Below are 22,735 nucleotides of genomic sequence, written 5' to 3'. Positions count from 1 at the left end.
GCTCAAACAGGTGCAGCTCCTCAGTGCACTGTCTGTCTGGCCTACTGCATATGCCAGTGAGTTATTCTAGAGAGCAGTGCATAGTAATCGGTTATATGTTCTTCCCAATGAAGTGCAGTACTGCTTTATGCAGCTCAGTGATTCATAGAACCACTCGATGTGTAAATCTGTACTCCAGTTATGGTAATTAACTCAGCTAAAAGCTTACACTCACTCATTACTTTCAATGAGTAAAGCTATATTAAAGGCAAGTGTCAGTGAGTCTAGCAGATAGGCAGTGTTGGTAAGTGAGCGTAAGTGTATGCCTGTGAATGGATGTGTGAGTACATGTAGAGGTGTGTGTGTGTGTGTGTGTGTGTGTGTGTGTGTGTGTGTGTGTGTGTGTGTGTGTGTGTGTTCCTACCTATGTATAGATAATTAAGGTCAAAGTCTATGAAAAAATGCTGATTTCGTTATTTCAAGATCCAATACTCTTGTGCATGCCAATTTATTAAAAGTTGTATGGATTTTTGGACTGCTTAATCCAGGATGGAAGTGTTTTCCATGTTTATGAAATTCTGAATGAGACAAATGGTTTTTGAGATCTGTGTTTAAATTAGTCATAGTTATCTTCAGTTTATTTCTTAATGTGTAACAAGATTGATAAGGATATATACATCATCTTTTTTTAGTAGAGTCAGTGCACAGCAGGTAGCGCACTTGCCTTTTGTACAAAAGGCAGTGGGCTGTATTTCCACACCAGGCATATGAATTACTGACAATGCAATGCGGCATAAAGGGGGGTGCTGCACTCCAAAGTCTGTCATCCTTCGGATGTAACATTAAACAAAGGCCCGTCTGTTTGAGATTTCTTCATCAATCCTAGTGATGTTCCAGTGCTTGTGTAATATTTTCCTGATTTCCCCACTGTGCTTACTATATTGTAATACACAAGCCCCGCTGTATTCATCACTTGGTTTCTTGCAGTCAAAGTCCCCCTCTATTTCTGTTTCCTCATTCTCATCCATAGATTGAATGTCTACGCTACCTAATAGTGGCTTATACTTCCTACCCCATTCTCTCATAACATACCTTTTTGCATCTTCCACTTGCGCTAGGGGGTATCCTCTATCTAAGAAGAACTCCCCTACTTTCTCTAGTTCTCTTTGTAAATCCTCTTTGCCTGATGTCATCCTAGCCACTCTTATGCATTGACCCCTTACCAAATTCCTTTTCTGCACTAAAGGGTGGCTACTTTGATAGTCCAAGTATGAATTACTAAAAGTCTTTTTCCTGTAAATGTTAGATTTAAATTTCCCCTCTTCTAATGTTATCCTAGTGTCCAAAAAGGGAATGGAATAAGAATCTTGACTAAAAGTGAATTTTATTTCATCACTACAACCATTTAGGTGAGTCTTAAATTTTTCCAAATCTACTTCATTACCTTTCCATGCAACAAATATGTCGTCCAGGAAACGGAAATAACATCCTAAGAAGGATGCCCACTCAGAGTTCAATATGTACTCTTCTTCCCAACTTGTCAAAAACAAGTTGGCAAACATGGGGGCACATGCTGCCCCCATGGCCACCCCTTTCTTTTGTCTATAGTATTTTCCTTCAAACATAATATAATTATGGGACAGTACTATATCCATAAACTCCATTAGTAATAACGTTCTCTCCCATGATAGACTACTTTTTCTCATTATTATATCCTGAAACCTTTCCATTCCTTCTTCTTTAGGGATACTTGAAAAAAGGTCAACCACATCTATGGTGACCAACCACTTAGTTCCTTTTGCTATGTCCGGTTTCAACCTCTTAAGGAAGTCCCATGAGTCTATTATAATTTGTGGGATATTCCTATAAATAGGTTTGAGCCAACAATCTATCACTTTTCCGAATGGGAAGGTTTTGGAGAAGCTTCCCGAAATTATAGGCCTGAATGGAGGGTCTTGAATATCTTTGTGGACTTTTGGTATTCCTATAATAGTCCCTATTATCGGGTATTCCACTTTTAAATATTTATAAAGTTCACCTTCTATTCTTTCTTCTATTAAAAGGTCATCCAAAATTAAGTCCACCTTGTGGTATCCTATATTCACTTCATTTAAGGAAATGATGTCGTAGTTCCCTGATTTTGTTAATATTTCATTCATTTTCCTTATATATCTTTCATTATTATATAATACAGCTCCTCCTCCCTTATCAGGTTTCATGATTCTTAGGGAGTGGTCATTTTGCATCTCTTGTAATACCTCTTTCTCCTGTTCACTCAAATTGTGCCCATATTTCCTATTTCCTTTTTCTTTTCCATACTTGTAAATTTCATCAATCACCATTTTTTCATATATACCTAACAAATTATTCAAGGGAGGTGTGAATGTACTCCTTAACCTAAATTCATTTCTCTGTATACTAGGTTTGTTGTTAAAAAACAGTTTTAAATTTAATTTTCTCACAAACTTTTTTACCTCTATTATATTGTCCACTACATTCATCTTGTCTTCCGGTATAAATTTCATACCCTTAGCTAGTAAGGAAAAATGTTGTTTATTTAACACCATATTTGTGTAATTATATATACAAAATTCATTTCTTTTGCTTACTATTTCATTAACTTTTACTATACCATCATCGTACGTAGCCTTTAATCTGTGTACTGTCTTTTCCGATTGCCTCACACTTTCTCCCATCTGTCTACTTTGCTTGATGGGTCCTTTCTGTTCCATTCCCACTCCTCTCCTAAAAAATAATCTGCATTCCCATTCCCTTGTCCCTGTTGAAATTCCTTATCTTCCCGTCTTATGTAGACTTCCTCTCCTATTCCTTTACTCATATTGATGGAATACTTTCTATTATAGGCATTCTTCCTATATGCACCATTACTTTTGGTATTATTAGTTCTTTTCTCCCACCTATATGCGGAGCCATTTTTGTATTGCTCTAGATCCCTTTGCATTTTTTTACTCTTCCGTTCATGCTGCTTAACTACCTGTGTCTCTACCCATGTGTACTGTGATTCTAAAATCATTTCACACTCTTCATACATTAAATCATTCTGTATCTCATTATTTAGCTCCTCCAATTGAATTAACAGTGCACATATTTTTTTATCATTACTTTTCATGATAAATTTCATGAATGTGAATCCAAACTGATCAAACATTTCTGTACATTCATCCTTGGCACTATCATCTAAATCAACACCTATAGGAATTTTAAAAAATCTTAGCCCCATAGGGACTATTCCATCATCCATACACTTTTTTAAATAACTGTTGTCCAACTGTATGCTTTTCAACATTTTCAATTTCTTTCCAAAAACATAAATTGTGTCCCTTAAAGTTTTGTCATTCCTTCTTTCCTCTTCTCGTACCCTCTTTGTAGTACTGTTCTTATGTCCACCTTCAAAATCTAGGGCAGCTGTTATAAAAGTATTTAAATTGTACCTTGTTGTTCTACATGGTTTGTCCACGGCTCTTTTCGCCATCCCTACAGAATGCTCATTTGTGGCAAACGCATAAGTCTTTTTAGGGACTGTTCGCCTCGGCTTAGCCCCAGAAATGTTGTAATCCAAAGGTGAATTGAGGATACTCTCGTTCCGTATCCGTTGACCTGGTTCGATATCCCCTTCATTTTCTTTTTCTTTTTCTTTTCCTTGCGAATCAAAACGAGCACCAGCCACTGTAGATCCGCATTCGCCATTCCGTTCACTTCCTCCACTCCGACCGCATGTACGGATTGATGTCATCGCGTCCCTTCTGGCTGCTCCTGCGTTGGGTTGTGACATCATCTCTATCAGTCTGGTTAGTTCCCCCCGCATGATCGCCATCTCGGACTGCAAACCTCTTATTTCCTCCTGTCTTGGAGAGAAGATTGACGGTAATTCATCCAAAGAATCCATCCCTCGACCACCAAATAAATTCTGTAAGATGTGCACAGCCAGACAAAGAAAAAACCAAAGCAGGATGGATTCAACGATATCCTCCGTAAAGTATTAACTCACTATACAGCACCAGCACACTTTTATATACCAATATGTACTTTTATTCAAATAAAACCATTCGGTTGAGCGCTTTCATCAATAAGACTTCCTCAGAACAATGCCATTTCCTATAAAGCTTACTTAAATACATTCTCTTCAAGTCACATGATAATTCCATTAACAACTTAAAGTGCTAGTGCGTTGCATACATTTTATTATTTGCGTACATTGCAAATAATACCCTGAGGGTTGCATAGCACTTCTAGCTGACATACCTGGTATTCAGGTGTACCAGGAGGAGGGCACTCATGGCAATGTGGGAGCAGTCAATGGCCTCTAGAACTTAGGGAAACAGGCTGTTTAGTAGAATGCCTGCATGTAGTTGAGTTTCTTTTCTCTGTGGTCTGTGGAAATCACATAAGCTCCTGCATGTGCTGCAGCACAAAAAGGGAAGAGCCTGTGCAGCATTCATGGGGTGGATGCCTGGATGCCTGAAGATCACAGTAGCAAGTATATAGTTTGCCATACAATGACAGTTTGGAGAACACATTCTGAACCAGATAATGAAACATCTAAATACTTATCAGAGTGATAAGATAATACAGATTCTTCTACAGACTTGCTTCAGATAGTGATGATGATGATGATGATGATGACAGTCAGTGCTCTTCCTACATATCAGCCAATATCTATGACCACTGAAGTAATCCTGTAGCTGGTGAAACTGTAGGTTTAGGGTAAAGTTAAAAGACTGCAAGTAGTATTCACTGTAAACTGTCGGTGAAGCAGTGTGTATGGATACATGCATTGTCCAAACAGAGATGGAAGCAGGTGTCCACATTCAGAGGAATATACCACATGCAACAGAAGCACTGATGGAAGTGTGATGTCTTTGTGTGGTAGCATTAGTATCAACAAGGTACTGTGAGCAGTTACTGTGATATAGTGCACCAGGGTGTATAGTTTGTTGGAAGGACAGCCTAGATAAAAGGAAGAGATGTAATCCTATGTGAAAAAGATGGAACCAAAACAGCAGCAAATAAAAGTTAAGAAAGAAGAAAATATATAACGTTGGACTCACTAGAGACTAAAAATGTCAGGATGATCCACTCATAAAATGTGAAATGATTTCTTCATCACAGTGAGGAAATGAGGGCTAATATGACTAAGCGACATGGAAAATGACAGTATTACAAGAATGATTGACTAGTATAATACATATAACTTAAAACATCATACATGGATGATGGCTGAGATTCAGAACGATTGCTGCCAGAGGAAAGCCCTTTCTTCCCCAGAGGTGGTAACCATTTCCAGTTCTTAGCCCTTTTGCAGTGTGTAGCTCAAACAGGTGCAGCTCCTCAGTGCACTGTCTGTCTGGGCTACTGCATATGCCAATGAGGAATTCTAGAGAGCAGCACATGGTAATCGGTTATATGTTCTTCCCACTGAAATGCAGTACGTGCTTTATACAGCTCAGTGATTCATAGAACCACTTGATGTGTAAATCTGTACTCCTGTTATGGTAATTAACTCAGCTAAAAGCTTACACTCACTCATTACTTTCAATGAGTAAAGCTATATTAAAGGCAAGTGTCAGTGAGTCTAGCAGATAGGCAGTGTTGGTAAGTGAGCGTAAGTGTATGCCTGTGAATGGATGTGTGAGTACATGTAGAGGTGCGTGTGTGTGTGCGTGTGCGTGTGTGTGCATGTGTGTGTGTGTGTGTGTGTGTGTGTGTGTGTGTGTGTGTGTGTGTGTGTGTGTGTGTGTGTGTATGTGTGTTCCTAACTATGTATAGATACTTAAGGTCAAAGTCTATGAAAAAATGCTGATTTCGTTATTTCAAGATCCAATACTCTTGTGTATGCCAATTTATCAAAAGTTGTATGGATTTTTGGACTTCTTAATCCAGGATGGAAGTGTTTTCCATGTTTCTTAAATTCTGAATGAGACAAATGGTTTTTGAGAGCTGTGTTTAAATTAGTCATAGTTATCTTCAGTTTATTTCTTAATGTGTAACAAGATTGATAAGGATATATAGTAGAGTCAGTGTACAGCAGGTAGCACACTTGCTTTTTGTACAAAAGGCAGTGGGCTGTATTTCCACACCAGGCATATGAATTACTGACAATGCAATGCGGCATAAAGGGGGGTGCTGCACTCCAAAGTCTGTCATCCTTCGGATGTAACGTTAAACAAAGGCCCGTCTGTTTGAGTTGATGCTAGCTCAGTCAGTTGTAAAATCTGATGGCACCTATGCAAATGAGTAGGGATCCTTTATTGAAAACATTATTTACAAATTTACAAACATACAATTTTCCATTTCCTTCCTTTACTCCTATATTATACCAAGTTTTCTTCCTCGTTACATCCCAACTCAATTTTCATAAACACCGTCTGATTTTACCCAATATTGACACCAAAATCCATTTGCCATTAAACATAATTTCATTTATCCTTTCATTCCCATACAGCATGACATTTTATCCATTCTTTTAACATATTCTTTACGTATGTTCTTATAATATTCATATCTAATCATATAGGCTCATAGGTGTGTACTAGGCTAATGGCCCTGGAGCCTTTACAAGCCTAGCTCATAGGATTACCCCGGCATAGTGCCACCCGACCTTAGTTCCCAGTGCCTCTGTCGAGTACAGCCATTGGATTGATCCCCGGGGTGAATTTTCTATTTCTCATCCACTCATCAAGATTTCTCTTGAAGAGGGCCAGTGCTGTTCTCTGTTTGACATGTATGGGAAGTCTATTCCATAGCATGGGCAGTCTCTAGGTTGTGAACCCGTCCATCCAGCATGTTCTGTTGATTGTGGTAATGAGGTTGAGGTCTCTGGAGTGTGTGGTGTGGAAGGATTGAGATTTCTTTAGATGTAGCATTTCTAGCAGAGCTGGGTTAAACATGGCTTTGTAAATCAAGCAGAGATCGCTGGGTCAGACATGGTTTTGTAAGTCAAGCAGAGATTGCCTCTAAGTAGGCAATATGAGACAGAGAATAGTTGGAGTTTTTTCAGTCTGTCCATATAAAACAAGTGTTTAAGGCCTAGGATCATCTGTGTGAGGTACTTTTGTGGCCTCTCCAGTTGTTGCAGGTATCTAGTGAGGTACATGCCAAATGGGGCATTGTATTCGATCATTGGCCTAATGAGGGAAGAATAGAGGGAGACAATGACCTCTTTCTTCCTGAATGCAAAATCCTTAAAAGCCTTAGGAATGAGATGTTTCACACAGAAGGACTTTCTGACCACAGTGGTAATGTGGTGGTCAAAAGAGAGGTTGCTGTCAGTCTGTGTTCCCAGATCTCTTATAACACCTTTTGTGTTCAGTGGACTACCACTGATGTGGTAATTCATAGGAATAGAGTTTTTCCCAAAGTGGATGACTACACATTTTTTGGCCTTGAGCTTAAGGCCATGGTTCTGACACCAGTCGTTGCTCTCAGTGAGGCCTTTCTGCAGGATTTCAGCATTACTTGGGGAGTTAATAATAGTTCCCAGCTTATAATCATCTGCTAACTTTGTCAGCAAGCATCCCTTTGTGTTGGCCTGGACTTCAGAGAAGTAGATACCAAACAGGAGAGGACCCAGGACCAAACCCTGTGGGACTCCACTCATGACTGGTTGGCAGTCTGACTTGAAGTCAGCTACTTCCACACTGTGGGTTCCATCTGTGAGCCAGTTTACAACCCACCTAGTGATATATATCCATATTTATTTTATTCACTTTTCTATCTTCATAATTTTGAAAAAAATCTTTACATAACTTTTTCCATCATTTTACTACTCACATTTCAAAAAATGCTAATTAGTTTCCTCTTCCCCACAACATGCACTTATTCTTTCACTTATCTTTGTATATGTTTCCTTTCACTGGTAATTTATGTATTACCAGTCACAACAAAGAATCTTGACATTCTACTTTCTTATTACACCATGTATTGCATATTTTAATAGCTTTATTTTTTTACTTCTGCTGCATCTTCCCATGGTGTAACATAATAATATTTATTGTATCATTATATTCTTATACCGTACGTTTAACTCTTTCACTGTTTCATTAGTTTTTACTTTCCATATATCTTTTAGATAACATTTCATCTCTTCATTTATATATTTTTTTCTCTTTTGGTCAATTACCATAGTCCATAATTTATCATACTTATGTTTAAACATTTTTACAACTAATCTGTCATTCTTTTCATTTATCCACTTTAACACTTTATATTCGGTAAAGCAATAAATACAGCTGGGTTAATTAACTCTAAACCTCCTTTCTCTTTATTTAACACAAAACCCCCTTTTTACTGGATTCAATCTACAACCCCATATAAATGAAAAATATCTGCAATAATTCTTTTTCAAACATTGGTAGCAACATAACTACACTTGCTAAATATGCTGTTTTCCTATTAATACTGAATTTATTAGATATACATTTTCCCTAAATGATAACCGATATATTTTCCAGAAAAGTCACATTTATTTTAACTCGTCTAATATTTTTTCATCATTGGCTTCTGCTTACATTCTTATTCCCAGATGTTATACTTAACACAGAGATTTCATTCATTGTAAAGTATATTCTACTTTATTTAAAGTCACACCTATTGCTTCTAAACACTTATTTAGACATACTATTACTTATTTTATCCAGTCTCTTTCTCTGCAATTACTATAACGCATAAGCTAATACAACTGGTATTCTTAATCTTTCAGACATTATGTACTCAGCCTCCTTCATTTTACAATTTATTTCTCTTACAGTCACATTCATAACTAAAGAAAACATATAGATCTTATTGGACATCCCTGTCATATACCCCTCCTCATATGTATTTCTTTACTTAACCAACCATTTCACTTTATTGTTACAATATGTGGACATACATAATTTTCTAATTTTCTCACTTATAGCATATTCTTTCATTATTGCCAATAAAATTTCATGTCCTATTATATCAAGTGCCTTAAGACTCCCTATCATAAGTGTATCTTTTTCTCTTTTATTTATAATGTCATCCACAATCTATCTCACTATCATTAATAATTCTTGACATCCCTTTCCCTTTACACTATACATACTGTTCTCTGTAACACTTTCCATCTTAGTTTCAAAATTCTTTTGTATTATTTTCATAAATAACTTATAATCATTAGTATTAAGTACTATCAGCTACTCTCAGTCTACAGTTTTTTAAATGACTTTTTCCTTCTTTCTTCCAAATAAATGTGAGAATTCCATTACGAAATTCTTTATAAATGAAACCATGCTTTAGCCATTCATTTGAAACCTTTAAGAAATAGCCATTCCATTACATTTTTATACAGTTCATATCCTATTCCATCATGTCCTGTAGCCAAATCTATATTTATTGTCCTAATGCTTTGTCCAACTCATACAGAGAAATTTCATTTTCACATTTTTTATTTTCTTGCTCTGAAAATGTTTAACTTCCATATTATTTTCATTTTTTTTTCACTTTTTTCTTTAAACATTTCTTGTACACAGTCTACAATGATACTTATAATTTATTCCTGGGTTCTTTCTATTTCTCAGTTTCCATTTCGTATTTCTCTCATACACTACTATCTTCATTTACTAATATACTTAAATATGCCTTTACTTCTCTTTTTCAGTGCAAGAAGTTTCTTTGCTTGAATAATAACTCTTTAATCTTTTCGTAATTTCTTCTATATAATACGGTTTTCTTACTCAAATTATCCTTTATCACTATTTTCCAAATATTCTAATGTATCTATATTTAATCTTCTATATTTTTCTTTTTCTAAACACCCTTATTGAATTATCAGTTGTCACAAAGGCAAATGTTCATTTATACAAAAGTAATCAAACTGTATTAAATTAGCATTAACAAACATTATACTTCACATATATTGCTTTAAATTATATAACCTAAGCAACATTACATACATTATTCAATTCCTACCCCCTTTTTTAAACAAGAAACATCTTTATTAAACCATCACTTATGACATAAGGAATCATATTTTTATATAAATGAAAATGAACTATACAGACACATCCTAGTTGCAAGCATTTTACATCACAAACCATACTGACACACTCCCATTTGCAAACATTATAATCACTTGTAATCGGCTCAATCGTTTTCAGTCAAGCATTACATAATTAATTTAAGACCTGCCATCTCTTAAACCTCATTCCTCTCCTGTATGTATTGTTCTCACAATTCACACTTTTTCCCAGGTAGTTTGCTACTACTCTTTCCTAAAGATCTCAGTTCCAGTTATTTTATCTCTTGTTACTATATTCACGACATCTAATATAGTTGGTTTCGATTTTGATTTCCATTTTCTAGTAACTGCATTTTAGACAGAACAATAATCAGATACAGCAAGGCCTTATCAAGTCTACGCAATTCTGATTCTGTTTCATAGCTCAGAAAAATAATTTCCCTTGTCACACCAATCTGACCAACCAGCATCTCCAACAGTGCATCCTGCAGGGAATCCTTAAAGTCTGCTGAGCCATTACGCTCCCAGAATATATGTTCCCAAGTACCTCTTTCTTCCCCATCATACCTCCAACATTTATTGTCGACCTGAGGAAAAATTCTCCGGAGTCTACTTGAGGTCTAAAAGTATCTGTGCAAACATTTCCAAGCAAAAATCCTAAATCTTCTAGATTTTATTGCATATTTAGGAGACATACATATATCCTCTCATTGTTTATTTATGGTTTGCTTATCCAATCTCTCTTCCCAGTCCTTTCTACCCTGCTCTGATTGATTCTTATAGTTACCATGAAATATTTTATATGCTCTACTAATTATTCCATTTTAATTGCAGCTTCTGTTCTAGATTCTACCACCAGTGCTGAGCTTTTACATAGGACCATCTACCCCTTCATTTATTTCTCTTTGCCTATGCTCTTTCAGTCCTTGATAGGAAAGGCAATCTGTAACCTGCAGTCCAAATAAATTCTTGACTTCTTCACATTCTAGTACCTTTTCCTCTAGTTATTTGCTCCCAATATCTTGGTTCCTTTGCCAGTTTTCTCCAATAAATTCCAGCCCCTTCTTGCCTATTGTCTATATCTCTAATTGCAGTCATCTTTATTGACAGAATCTCCTTTCTTCATTCTCGTGTTGGCTTAGTTCTTAGAACTTTTTGCTTCTTTATGAATATAATATTCTGCATGATTACTGTTATTTTCCTTAAAGGCCTGTATCCAAAATCCCAGTCACTCCTTGTTTCTTGTGGTTTCCCCCTGTTTCAACATCATCCCTTTGCACTTTGAATTATAGTTTTCTGCTTGTGCTATGTATAGGAGCCTTAACGATGTAACTCTGAAATACCCCCTTCAAACTGGGTAATCCCAATCCACCCTGTTCTTCTGGAAGAATCGGTTTATCCCACTGACTCTTGCCATCTTCCCCTGCCAGATAAAATCCTTCAGCTCTTTATTAAATGCATCCACAACTTCTCCTTTGGTTGATAAAAATATACCTGACCTGTGTATAATTCTAAAGGGACTAAAAACATTTTGACTGCTTGCATCTTACTATTCATATCCATATAACAGAGCTTCCATTTTCCCAGTTTTTATATTATCTTTTGTTTAGTCTCTTTCCACATATCCTTAGCTGCCACAACAGAATCATTTTAATCCCTACTCCTAAATATTTCATTTTATAATGTCCCCATAAATATGGGTACTGCTAAAGCAATTCATACGTAGGTACATAATTTACCGCTATTGCCTCTGTTTCAGTTTCATTCATTTTGTATCCAAAAAGATTTGAAGCTATCTCAAAATGTTCCACAACACTGTAATGCCTCTTTCTGGTTTTGTCAAGTATAAAATAATATTGTCTGCAAATAGAGCCAGACCAGATTATTTTGACTACCATAACAATTATATCCTTAAATTTCTGCATCCCTTATTTTCTTTTCCAGTGGTTCTAAATATAATGCAAATAACAAAGGGGAAAGAGGACACCCCTGCAGAAATTATCAGACAGGACCCCACCCACTTTAATTTTTGCCTCTGATCCCTTATATATCCTCCTGATCAAACTTATATTTTTTTTCAGGAAATGCAAAAACTTCCATTGCCCTGCTCATAAAGTTCCAGCTTACTGTGTCAAATGCTTTTTCTGCATCAAGACCCACCAGCAACAATGGTATTTTCTTACATTCTGCTTCCCTCTGATTTATCACTGTTCTATTCATGTTGTCAGATGTTTGCCTCCCCTCCACAAAACTGCACTGATCCACGTCTATCAATTTTGGCATCACTTTTGCCATTCTTTTAGCCATTATAGACATGAACACTTTATAATCATGGTTTACCACTAAAATTGGCCTATATGAAGCTGGATCTGATGAATCTTTACCCTCTGTAGGTATTACAGCTACCACTGCTTTCTTCCAGGATGTTGGTACTTCTCCTCCTCTTAAAATACTGTTAAACAAAACGTTCTAGAGCTTTAAGAGTTTTTTTCCCACCTAGCTTCCAAACCTCCACAGAAATAGCTTCTATTCCTGGGGACTTTCCTGCAGATTGGTGGCCTGGCGATAGTCGAGTAAAGAGGGTTATGACCTATTTTGCTCTTGAGGCAATACACTTGCTTTTGAGGTGTGTGACATAGAATGCCTTCCTTATTATAGTAGACACATGGTGATGAAAGTTTAGGCAACAGTCACCTTGCATTCCCAAATCTCTCACTACTGAGTTGTTACTTAGGGTATTATTATTTATATGATAGTCTGCAGGGATATCATTTTTACCAAAGTGGATGATAATGCATTTTTTGGCACTTTATCTGAGTCCATGGCTTTGGCCCCAATCAGTGGTTTGTGTGAGTCCCTCTTAAAGTATATTGACATATTTTGGGGATTCAGTTATTGCACCTAATTTGCAGTCATCAGCAAACTTAGTCAGCTACAGCCCCTCTGTTTTAGCCTGAACATCTGAGAAGTATATTCCTAACATTAGGGGCCAGAAGTGACCCCTGTGGAACCCCACTGGTGACAGGTCTGCTGGTTGAGGTAAAGTCCCCAAATTTGATGGAGTGTGAACTGTCAGTGAGCCAGTTAGCATCCCACCTGAAAACATAAGGGTTGATATTCAACTGGGGGAGTTTATCAATGATGGCCAAATGTGGGATTGTGTCGAAGCCCTTGGCTAAGCCAAGGTAGGCTAAATGCACAGATTTGCCTTTCTCTATGGCTCTGGTGACATTTTCGAAGAATATGACCTGCCTCTGACAAAGCCAAACTGTGCCTGATGAAGGGTTTGGAGATCACCTATATCTTTATTTATAAGGTCCATGATGATTTGTTCCATTGCTTTACAGATAAGGCTGGTTAAGCTTATGGGTTAAGCTTATGGGTCTGTAGTTCCCAGGGTCTGTTGCATTATCCTTTTTTATGAAGGGGGGTAGATGGTTGCTGTTTTCCATTCAGCAGGGACAAAACCAGTACTTAGGGTGTGATTGAACAGAATACCCAATGGAGTTGCTAAATCATGTTTTAGACCATTTAAAATGCAACATGCGATGCCATTTGTTTATTTTATAGCCTTTTCCTAAATATATCCATTGGTAATAGTGTGATTTTCTTATTACTAGTCCTACAATTACTGTATTTACTATATTATCAACTCATTGCCTTACCGTAACCATACCACTCTTTCATACAGTACTTCCTTATTTCTAAATTATAGAAATACCCTCATACCAGCCACCTGACCACTATCTTCATGAAATTATGTCCTCATGTTACTTCTCCACCTAGTAGTATTTCAGATTATAACATGGTTTGGGATGTGATGCTTAATTCTGGAAGCTTAAACCACAAAATGTCTGAGCTCCTGGCTTACCTTGCCCTAGGAGATGCCCTTGTTTGTGTAGTTACTGAGACCTGGTTTCATAATAATGACAACACTGTATCTTAAAGTAGGTACTACGACTATTACATACTCAGACCCATAGAGACTGGGGGTATATCCATATTTATCAGTAACACCATTGTCTCCAGCCAGATTTTACATGATACCAGTTTAGATATTCTAAAGGTTTTAATGCATCTCAGTAAATCAGCCTCCCATATTTTGGTACCTATAGATCTTTTTTGTCCACATCTGAGTATACTGTCTCTACTCGCCCCAGAAAAATTCACCTACTAATCCTAATACTCCAACTATGGGTAAATGACTACCACACATTTAATTGGCTTACTTTTCCTACACAAGCACATGTGTTTAGTGTTTCATTGCTATCAATAAACTTAAAACCCAAGTAACAAAAGTTCACTCCCCTGACAGGGGCTCTAACCTCTTCACCCTAGTCTTCACTTGCCTCCCCTCCACTACTATCCCATTTGGACCTCTCTGCCTAGTTAAATCTGATGCACTAGCTACAGCCTTCCCCCTTAACATCGACCCTCACACCAGTGAAAACCCTACTGTACTGGGGGATTTTTCATGAAAAAACTCTCTTGATATCTTAAATAATCACAACTGCTATGCACTCACACATAAATCTAACCACGAGGCCACACTATATTCATTTAATCCTCAGTGTACTAGTCCCTCCTTTAAAATCAGATTACAGAACCTATTCCCTTCTGCCACAAGCTGTATAATAAATTAAAACTAAGCCTATATGGTATTACTTGCATCAATGATATAAGAACATGGAAAAACGTACAACTTTTTAATAGAAAAAAATCATCTTGTCCTCAGCTTGGAAGTGATATACAATTACTAAGCAAGACCCTCAGATAAACCGTCAAGGATGGCAAAGCAACTATGTATGTGGGTTGGCTATCTCCACTGATAATGACTTCAATGCTTTCTTCTTTCATATTAAAAATCTCTGAAAATATAGCCTTGGCTGACCTTAACTTAGTACTAATGGCACATTCAACTTTGCCAAGAAGTCATTGATAATATTCTTGCTGAGAATCTCAGCTCAAACCTCACTTCTTACACTTGTTGCACACGTCTCCTGATGCAGGTTCATACTATCCATCTTGTAATCATCATCAATCATATTATATCAGTTCTAAATAAATGCAAAAACACAAGTTACATGAGCCTTGAAAACATCCCAGTCCGTCTCCTAATTAGCATTAGTCACCACATAGCACAACTCCTCCTAAATTTCTTTAACCTTAGTATCTTCTCTGGATATGTACCAGAGACTGGAGAGCTGGCATATAATATTTCTCCACAAGGGCATCACAACAAATAGTTTTTCAGATCTATTAGTTTCAGTAGCATTACATGTAAAGTCATGCCATTTATTATTGCAGAAATGGTTAACAATGGCATGGGCAATCTTGAAACACATGACCCAAATCTATTTGCTTTTATTAAGGGAAAGTCTTGCTTTCATAGTCTAGTCAGCCTCTTTGCAAAGGTAACAAAAGCTTTAGATGAAGGCCAAGCCATCCATACTGCCTACTTGGTCCTTGTCAAGACCTTTGATATCCTTCTTCATTTACACATCTTCAACAAACTCTCCACCCTTGATGTTAACCCTCATGCTGTCTGCCGGATTTCTAACTGACATTTTAATACAGCTCACACGATTAGGTCAGTGACAGCTCTTCTATCCACAGAGAAATAACTAACTAACAGTGTAGCACAGAGCTGACTCTTATTTCCCCGCTTATCTGGAATCTATTTCTTTAATGTTAAATTTAACATCATGAGTTTCTGCAGATGTCTGCAGGTTAGGTGGAGTTGTAAATTCTATATGGAATTATTATATTTTCAAGCAGGTCATTGATCAGACTAATGCAACATGTGACAGCGACGGGCTTCCTCTTAATGCTAAAAGGTATTTTACTGTCACATTAAGCAATGCCTTTTACTTCTGTCATATCACATCATGGGCATATCCTTTAAGATCAAGAGTATTAGTATTATCAGAGTTTTGGACACCTACATTGACAGTAACGTCTCACATGTCAGTTACAGTAAGAAAGTCCTTCAGCTTCACAAAGCATATTGTTCAGAGTGTCTTATTTAGACTCAAGGAGCTCCTTATAGCCTTATAGTTATGACTTTTCAGACCCATCTAAGTACCGAGTGGTATGCACTTATTTAACAACTGGTACAAGCAGAAAGGCCCCAAGGATTCCAATAAAACTCCTTAGATTTCCATTACTTATCCTACTCTCACTGATTAAAATGTTGATCACTCTACTTTGCATCATGTAGGCCTATATTTAGTGTTTCATGTGACAAAAGTGCAGAACACGTTTGACCTTCTTCACCTTCATAGAACAAACAACCTAACAGACAAATAGTTTAAAGGCTTAAACCTCCATGGAAAATGAAAAACACATACAGCCAGTTACTGAACAAATGGATTAGGAACTGCACATTTATATTTGATGCTAATGTAAATGATCTTCTACTAAGAGGTAAAATGTCTATCTTACCTCTAAAATAGAGATATGACTAAGCTAAATATAGTGAAAGTCAAAGTAAACTTTATTGTCATTTAGCCTCCACGAGTGCAGCCTAAACAAAATTCTGTGCATCAGACTCGAATTGGAAAGACATATATACATATATCTGTCTACTTTACCATTTTGAAAGACTACAATCCCAAATGTTATAATACCGAGATGATAATGCTAAAACGTGAAAAGACTGAAACTTCACAATATTGTGTTTCAAAGTACCAAAACAAACCGACTTTTTTTATGTTCACGCTCCCTGCAAACGAAATATACCAACTCCAAGATCGCACTATATCTAGAAAAACACATGCACAGGATTGCACATTATTGTTTTATATACATTATTGATACTGCCTGTGGCATCACTAGGGTTACCACCTGTCCCTCTTTGGGCAGCTGTGCCCTAAGAAAAAAACTAAAAAATGACAAATGTCCTGAGATTTTAAGATAAAATATATTTCTAAAGTTTTCTTTAATAGTTGCAAAAAACAGTTATTTTGTATCTGAAACACATAAATATTATAGGAAATAACATAAGCAACTTAAATGCTATAAAATAAGCTTTTATTTTGGCAAAAGAGTGAAGTTCTGTCCTTTGGACTGGCCGTGGGCAAGTTTTGTCCTGCAAAATATCACATTTCTGCAAAAAATGTCCCACTTTGGGCATTTGAAAAGGTGGCAACCCTAGGCATCACATATATGGCCACCATGTTAACTAGGTATGCATTACAAATCTGTAAAGCCATACACATAGAGTTAACATAAACATTGTATGACTTCCTCAGCTATCTTTTCCATTCTGGTCATTTCTGTTATGAAATAAGGTATTGTGAAGTTTCAGACATTTCAGTTTTCAGCATTATCATCTCAGCATTATAACATTCGGGATTGTGGTCTTTCAAAATAGTAAAGAGGATCCACATGCATACAACAACACATACAACCAACATATAGTCATCATTTTACATTAGACAGGTTATTCTACCTACATATTATTACAGTTTACCTTATCTATAATTTTCAGCAGCTGATTGATTTCTTATTGCACAAGTTCCTATTGCACTGTGTGATTCTCACATGAATAACAGGATCTAGTTAGTATAATATTGCACATTCATTGCCATCTATATATTGTTAGTGTTAGAATCCAAACTGTCTCTCATTTATTTGCACCAAAAGAGTTGGCTGTCCCATATCTTGTCAGAGTCTGGTTTTCCTGAGATTATTGCCAGAGTTCAAGAGTCTCGCCACCTGAGGGAAGAAGCTGCTTCTGAACCTGAATATTTTATAGCGCACACTGTAGTATCTTCTGCCAGATGACATGCATGTGAACAGTTCATAAGCAGGGTGTGTAGGATATCTGATTATTTTTGTAGCTCTTTCGTGACATCGTGCTGTGTATAACTCCGGTAGTCCTGGAAGTTTGGAGTCTGTTATCTTCTCTGCCGCATTCACTATCCTTTGTAGGGCTTTTTGGTCTACAACTGAGCAGCTCCTGTACCACACTGTAAAGTTACATGTTAGGATACTTTGTATGGTACCCCTGCAGAAGGTGGAGAGGTTAGGGGGTGGTAGACTCACTTTCCTCAGTCTCCTCAGGAAATGCAGACATTGTTGAGCCTTCTTTACTATATGACTGGTGTTTATTGACAAAGATAGATCTCCGCAATGTGAACCCCCAAGAATTTTGTGGTCTTTACTCTTTCTACCATCTCACCATTAATTATGAGAGGAAAATGAGCTGGTTGTGTTTTCCTGAAGTCCATTATGATCTCCTTTGTTTTACTGACATTAAGGTCGAGGTTGTACTTGGCACACCTGCCAGTCAGTGAGTTCACTTCCTCTCTGTAGTCTTTTTTCATCTCCTTTACTAATAAGGCCCACAACTGTAGTGTCATCCGTAAACTTGATGATGTTGTTGGCATTGAATCTAGCTTTACAGTCATGGGTTAGTACAGTAAACAGTAGTGGGCTCATCATAAAGGCCTTGAGGTACTCCTGTGTTGATTGTGATGCTTTTTGAAGAGTTATTGCCCCCACATACTCTTTGAGGTCTTTCAGTCAAGAAGTCCAGAATCCAGTTGCATGTATGGGCATTGATATCTAGATGAGCACGTTTTTTTGATTAGCTGTTGTGCGATAACAGTATTGAATGCTGAGCTGAAGTCAATAAACAGCATTCTAACATAGCTGTCCTTGTTCTCAAAGTGTGCCAATGAGAGATGAAGTGCAACCAAAATGGCATCCACTGTGGAGCGATTGGCATGATATACAAACTGGAGTGGACCTAGTGCCACTGTAAGGCTTGTTGTCAGGTATTTCTTGACTAATCTTTTGAAGTTTTTATAATGGTGGACATTGGTTTATAAATGTAGAAACTAACTGATGATCTTCTGTATGGCCCTAAACCGCTTACCTCCAGAATTGTGAAAATTGATAAATAATTAGATTCAATGAGTCAGACTTTTTTAAAATCTTGTTACTATTAACTTGAAAAGTTGGCAGAATAAAAAAAATGTGAATTAATGTGCATTTTATGGCATAAAAGATGTCTGTAACTCCAATCACTGTCATTACTTAAGTGTAATCCTCCACAAACTTTTCACACAATATCACGTTTGAAGAAGAATTAAAAGGGACACAGCAAAATTATTGTCCATGTTCAAATCGCCAAAGGTAAAATCCAATACCACTTCCTTGCATACTATGGGTTCCCCTCTATGACTCAGGAAACCCATACCATGTATTTTAACTTATTAGAAACACTACCCATCCAAACCATTACTATATTCATGGGTGACTTTAATTATCCTCACTATTAATTGGGAATCCTATATGACCCCCCCCCCCCAGCTAAACCTGAAATATTCAGGAACTACTCTAAGGCTAAATTCCTGCTATTAAGTGATGACCTGGCAAAATTTCAAGCCCCCATAAACCCCGAGAACACTGCTGCTTATGCAGAACTGTTCAAAGAAACCATGTACAAGCATGTTAATAGATGCATAGAGGCAGCTGTACCCACCAGGAAGAAGTACACAACTAACTCAAAAAACAAGCCACCTTGGTGGAATCACAAAATCAATAGACTGTATAACAAAAGGAAGAAAATCATGTCAAAAATTTGGGAGTGCAGCACCAGAGGATAAAAGCACTCTCATCAAACTAAACAAACAAGTCAGAGGACAAATAAAGTCTACTAAAGTCAAATTTGAGATAAGTTTGGCCTCCCCAGCTAAGAACATCCACAAAGCATGCTTTAACTATGTCCTCAACCATAAAGGCAATACACAACTGTGTGCAGAGCTCATTGTAAATAGAGACACCTATACTGAGCCAGAAGGTAAAGCAAACGTCCTGGCTGATAACTTCATCTCCAACTTTACTCCTCTCTCCCCCTCAACCTTCCCTCAAGAAACACCATCAAATATAACTCCCCCTGCTATCACTAGGGAGCAGGTCCTTAATGCTCTCTGTAAGACCAAGAACACTGAATCAATGGGCCCAGACAATATCCCAGGATGCCTTTTAAATAGCATGAAACGTGTCCTATCAGGGCCACTGGAATTACTATTTAACTGTAGCCTCCAAACAGGCTTCATGCCTCATGAATGGAGAACAACAACAGTCATCCCTCTGCAAAAAGGTGGGCCATCTACAGACCCTGGGAACTACAGACCCATAAGTCTCACTGGTCTTATATGTAAAGCCATGGAAAGAATTATCATGGAAATGATCAATAGAGATATATTAAACCTTCAGACACTGGACCCAACCCAATATGGTTTTGTCAAGAGCAGATCATGCCTACTCAACCAGGTGGTCTTCTTTGAGGGGGTAAACAAAGCAATGGATGAGGGAATAATGGTTCACACTGCCTAGCTTGAACTGGCCAAGGCATTTCACACAATATCCTCCTTGGACATTAACAAACGCAAGAGGTTAGGTACAAACTTGTATGTCATCAGGTGGATATCCAACTGGGTCACAGGACCCAGGAAGTTAGAACTGGGGAGTCCACCTCTACAAAGAAGACAGCCACAAATGGACTCCCTCAGGGTCATTCCTTGGACCATTCATTTTTGGCATTTACATATCTGAAGTCAAGTCCATTGTTAGTGGTCTCAGGCTGACTACATTTGCAGATGATTATAATTAGAAGCTGTCACTGAATCACACACTGACACAAATGTTCTCCACGTGGGGCTGACACAGACAAACCATTGGTGTCAGAGCCATGTACTAAAACTAAATGCCAAAAAATGCATAATAGTATCCTTTAGGAAGTCATCTACCCCTGGTAATTATCATATTGACAACACACCCCTTACAGGTGACCCAGTAGTCAGGGGCTTAGGGACACACATAAATAGTAATCTAGCCTTTGACCATCACGTGTCTACAGTAGTGAGGAAATCATTCTGAGTTGTGCAACATATAAACAAATATATGGCATCTAAATCCAAGGACGTCATTGTCTCTCTTTATTCAGCATTCATCAGACATATCATTGAGTACAATGACCCTTTGTTATGTACTTAACTTGGTATATCCAACAAATGGAATGTTCACAGAGGTTTCTCACTACAAGAATACAGGGCATAAGTAAAATGTCCTGTGCAGACCGCCTCAAGGTCCTATCCCTGAAGTCTCTCTGTCCTACAGGATTTTGATGGGAGATTTATGTCTGGCATACAGGGCATTGTCATACCCCACTATGATGGATTCCTGCATATTCACAAAATTAACAGCACCAGAATTACCCATTCTAAAGATTTAAACCCTGCCTGTGATATAAACAGGACCTGCTGGAGAGACAGCTATGTATCTAAGAGACTACCCCATCTATGGAACAAGCTCCCCATCCATGTGAAGCTGAGTTCCTCCCTAACCCAATTCAAGTGCAGCTTAGACAATTGGATGGGGAACAGGAAATTTATCCCTGGTTTGGCACCTATGTCTCTAATGGACACAGGCAACCTGTAAATGTTTCATCTCCCAAGCCCTGTTTGCAAATGTTTCATCTCCTACCCCCTGCTTACACCTATCAAGGCTATCAAAACTTTTCAGAGATTTAGGATGCATGGTTAGGCTTAAAAAGGCCCTTGTGGTCATCAGCCTAGTAAACACCTATGAACCTATAAAATCAAGGCTGGCCCTAAAAATCTACGACAGTTAATGGGTAAAATTCTGGCAGAGATTAGGTACACCACTCCTGTCTCTGAAAAATCAATTCAGATCAACATGGATGTTTCCAGAATACAACCAAATTATTAGTCAGTCAAAAATAAGTTTAGGTTCATAGATTACTACTAGGCTAACTACTCTTGTGAGCCATTTTAAGCCTAGCGAATTATCCCATTTGAGAATCAAACCCTGCACATTGTGTTTGTAAGGCAAGAACCTTAATCATTATGCCAAACTTAAACCCCTTTAAAAAGAATCCTGCCATCACATCAATTTGTTCCCAATGAATAATGTTTACAATATCATTATAGAAAGCAGACCATTTTACTAACTTCTAGAATGTACTGCTAGAATATTAGATTTTTTAGGATGCATTACTACTGCCAGCTCCATACTACAGTAAATATATTTATATATTTCTGATACCTATGACTCTTAAAAGAGTTTTTTCACTTTTAGTTTTCAGACTAGACTCTACCTTTATTATTTATTTTTTTCATTTATTTGTTCTTAGCTACTTATTTAATAAGCAGCAGTGTTGAGTGCTTACTGAGGTGCAAGTAACTTTATATCTTAGCTACATAACGTGCTTATGCAAATTATGGGATTGTCTGAGTTCTGCCTGAAGTAAAACCACTGTAACTCATTAACATAATCTTAAATTAATACTGACTTTATAGTGACCGGGATTATATCATGTGATTGGGATTATATCACAGTGTGCTACTCATTTCAGGGTCATGGGACCAATTTCATTTTGTAAGCTGCAGAATTACAGAACACAGATAAGATGATACCCAAAGTCAGGTTTATTACAAAGTATTAAAAAAGTCTAGCAAAAATGTTGATAAGTATTTTGTATTCTCTAGATATAATAGAGGGCAATTCAATTCTTTGTCCACGTGTTAATGTTTTGTTTGTCATACTTTAACTCAGGTAACATAAACTGGATCTATAGTTTCTGGAGGTTCTGTTAGTTTACATAGCTGACTGTGTTGTTTGCAATAATGAAATCTTACTTGTCTAGAAAAAGCAAATAAACAACAAAACAAAAAAAGTTCTGTAATGTTGTTTGGTCTGGTTCAGTCTGCACTTACCACT

Source organism: Protopterus annectens, chromosome 1.part1, assembly GCF_019279795.1.
Source record: "Protopterus annectens isolate FY-2018-M chromosome 1.part1, PAN1.0, whole genome shotgun sequence".
Lineage (NCBI taxonomy): Eukaryota > Metazoa > Chordata > Ceratodontiformes > Protopteridae > Protopterus > Protopterus annectens.
Note: the sequence above shows the minus strand (reverse complement) of the source record.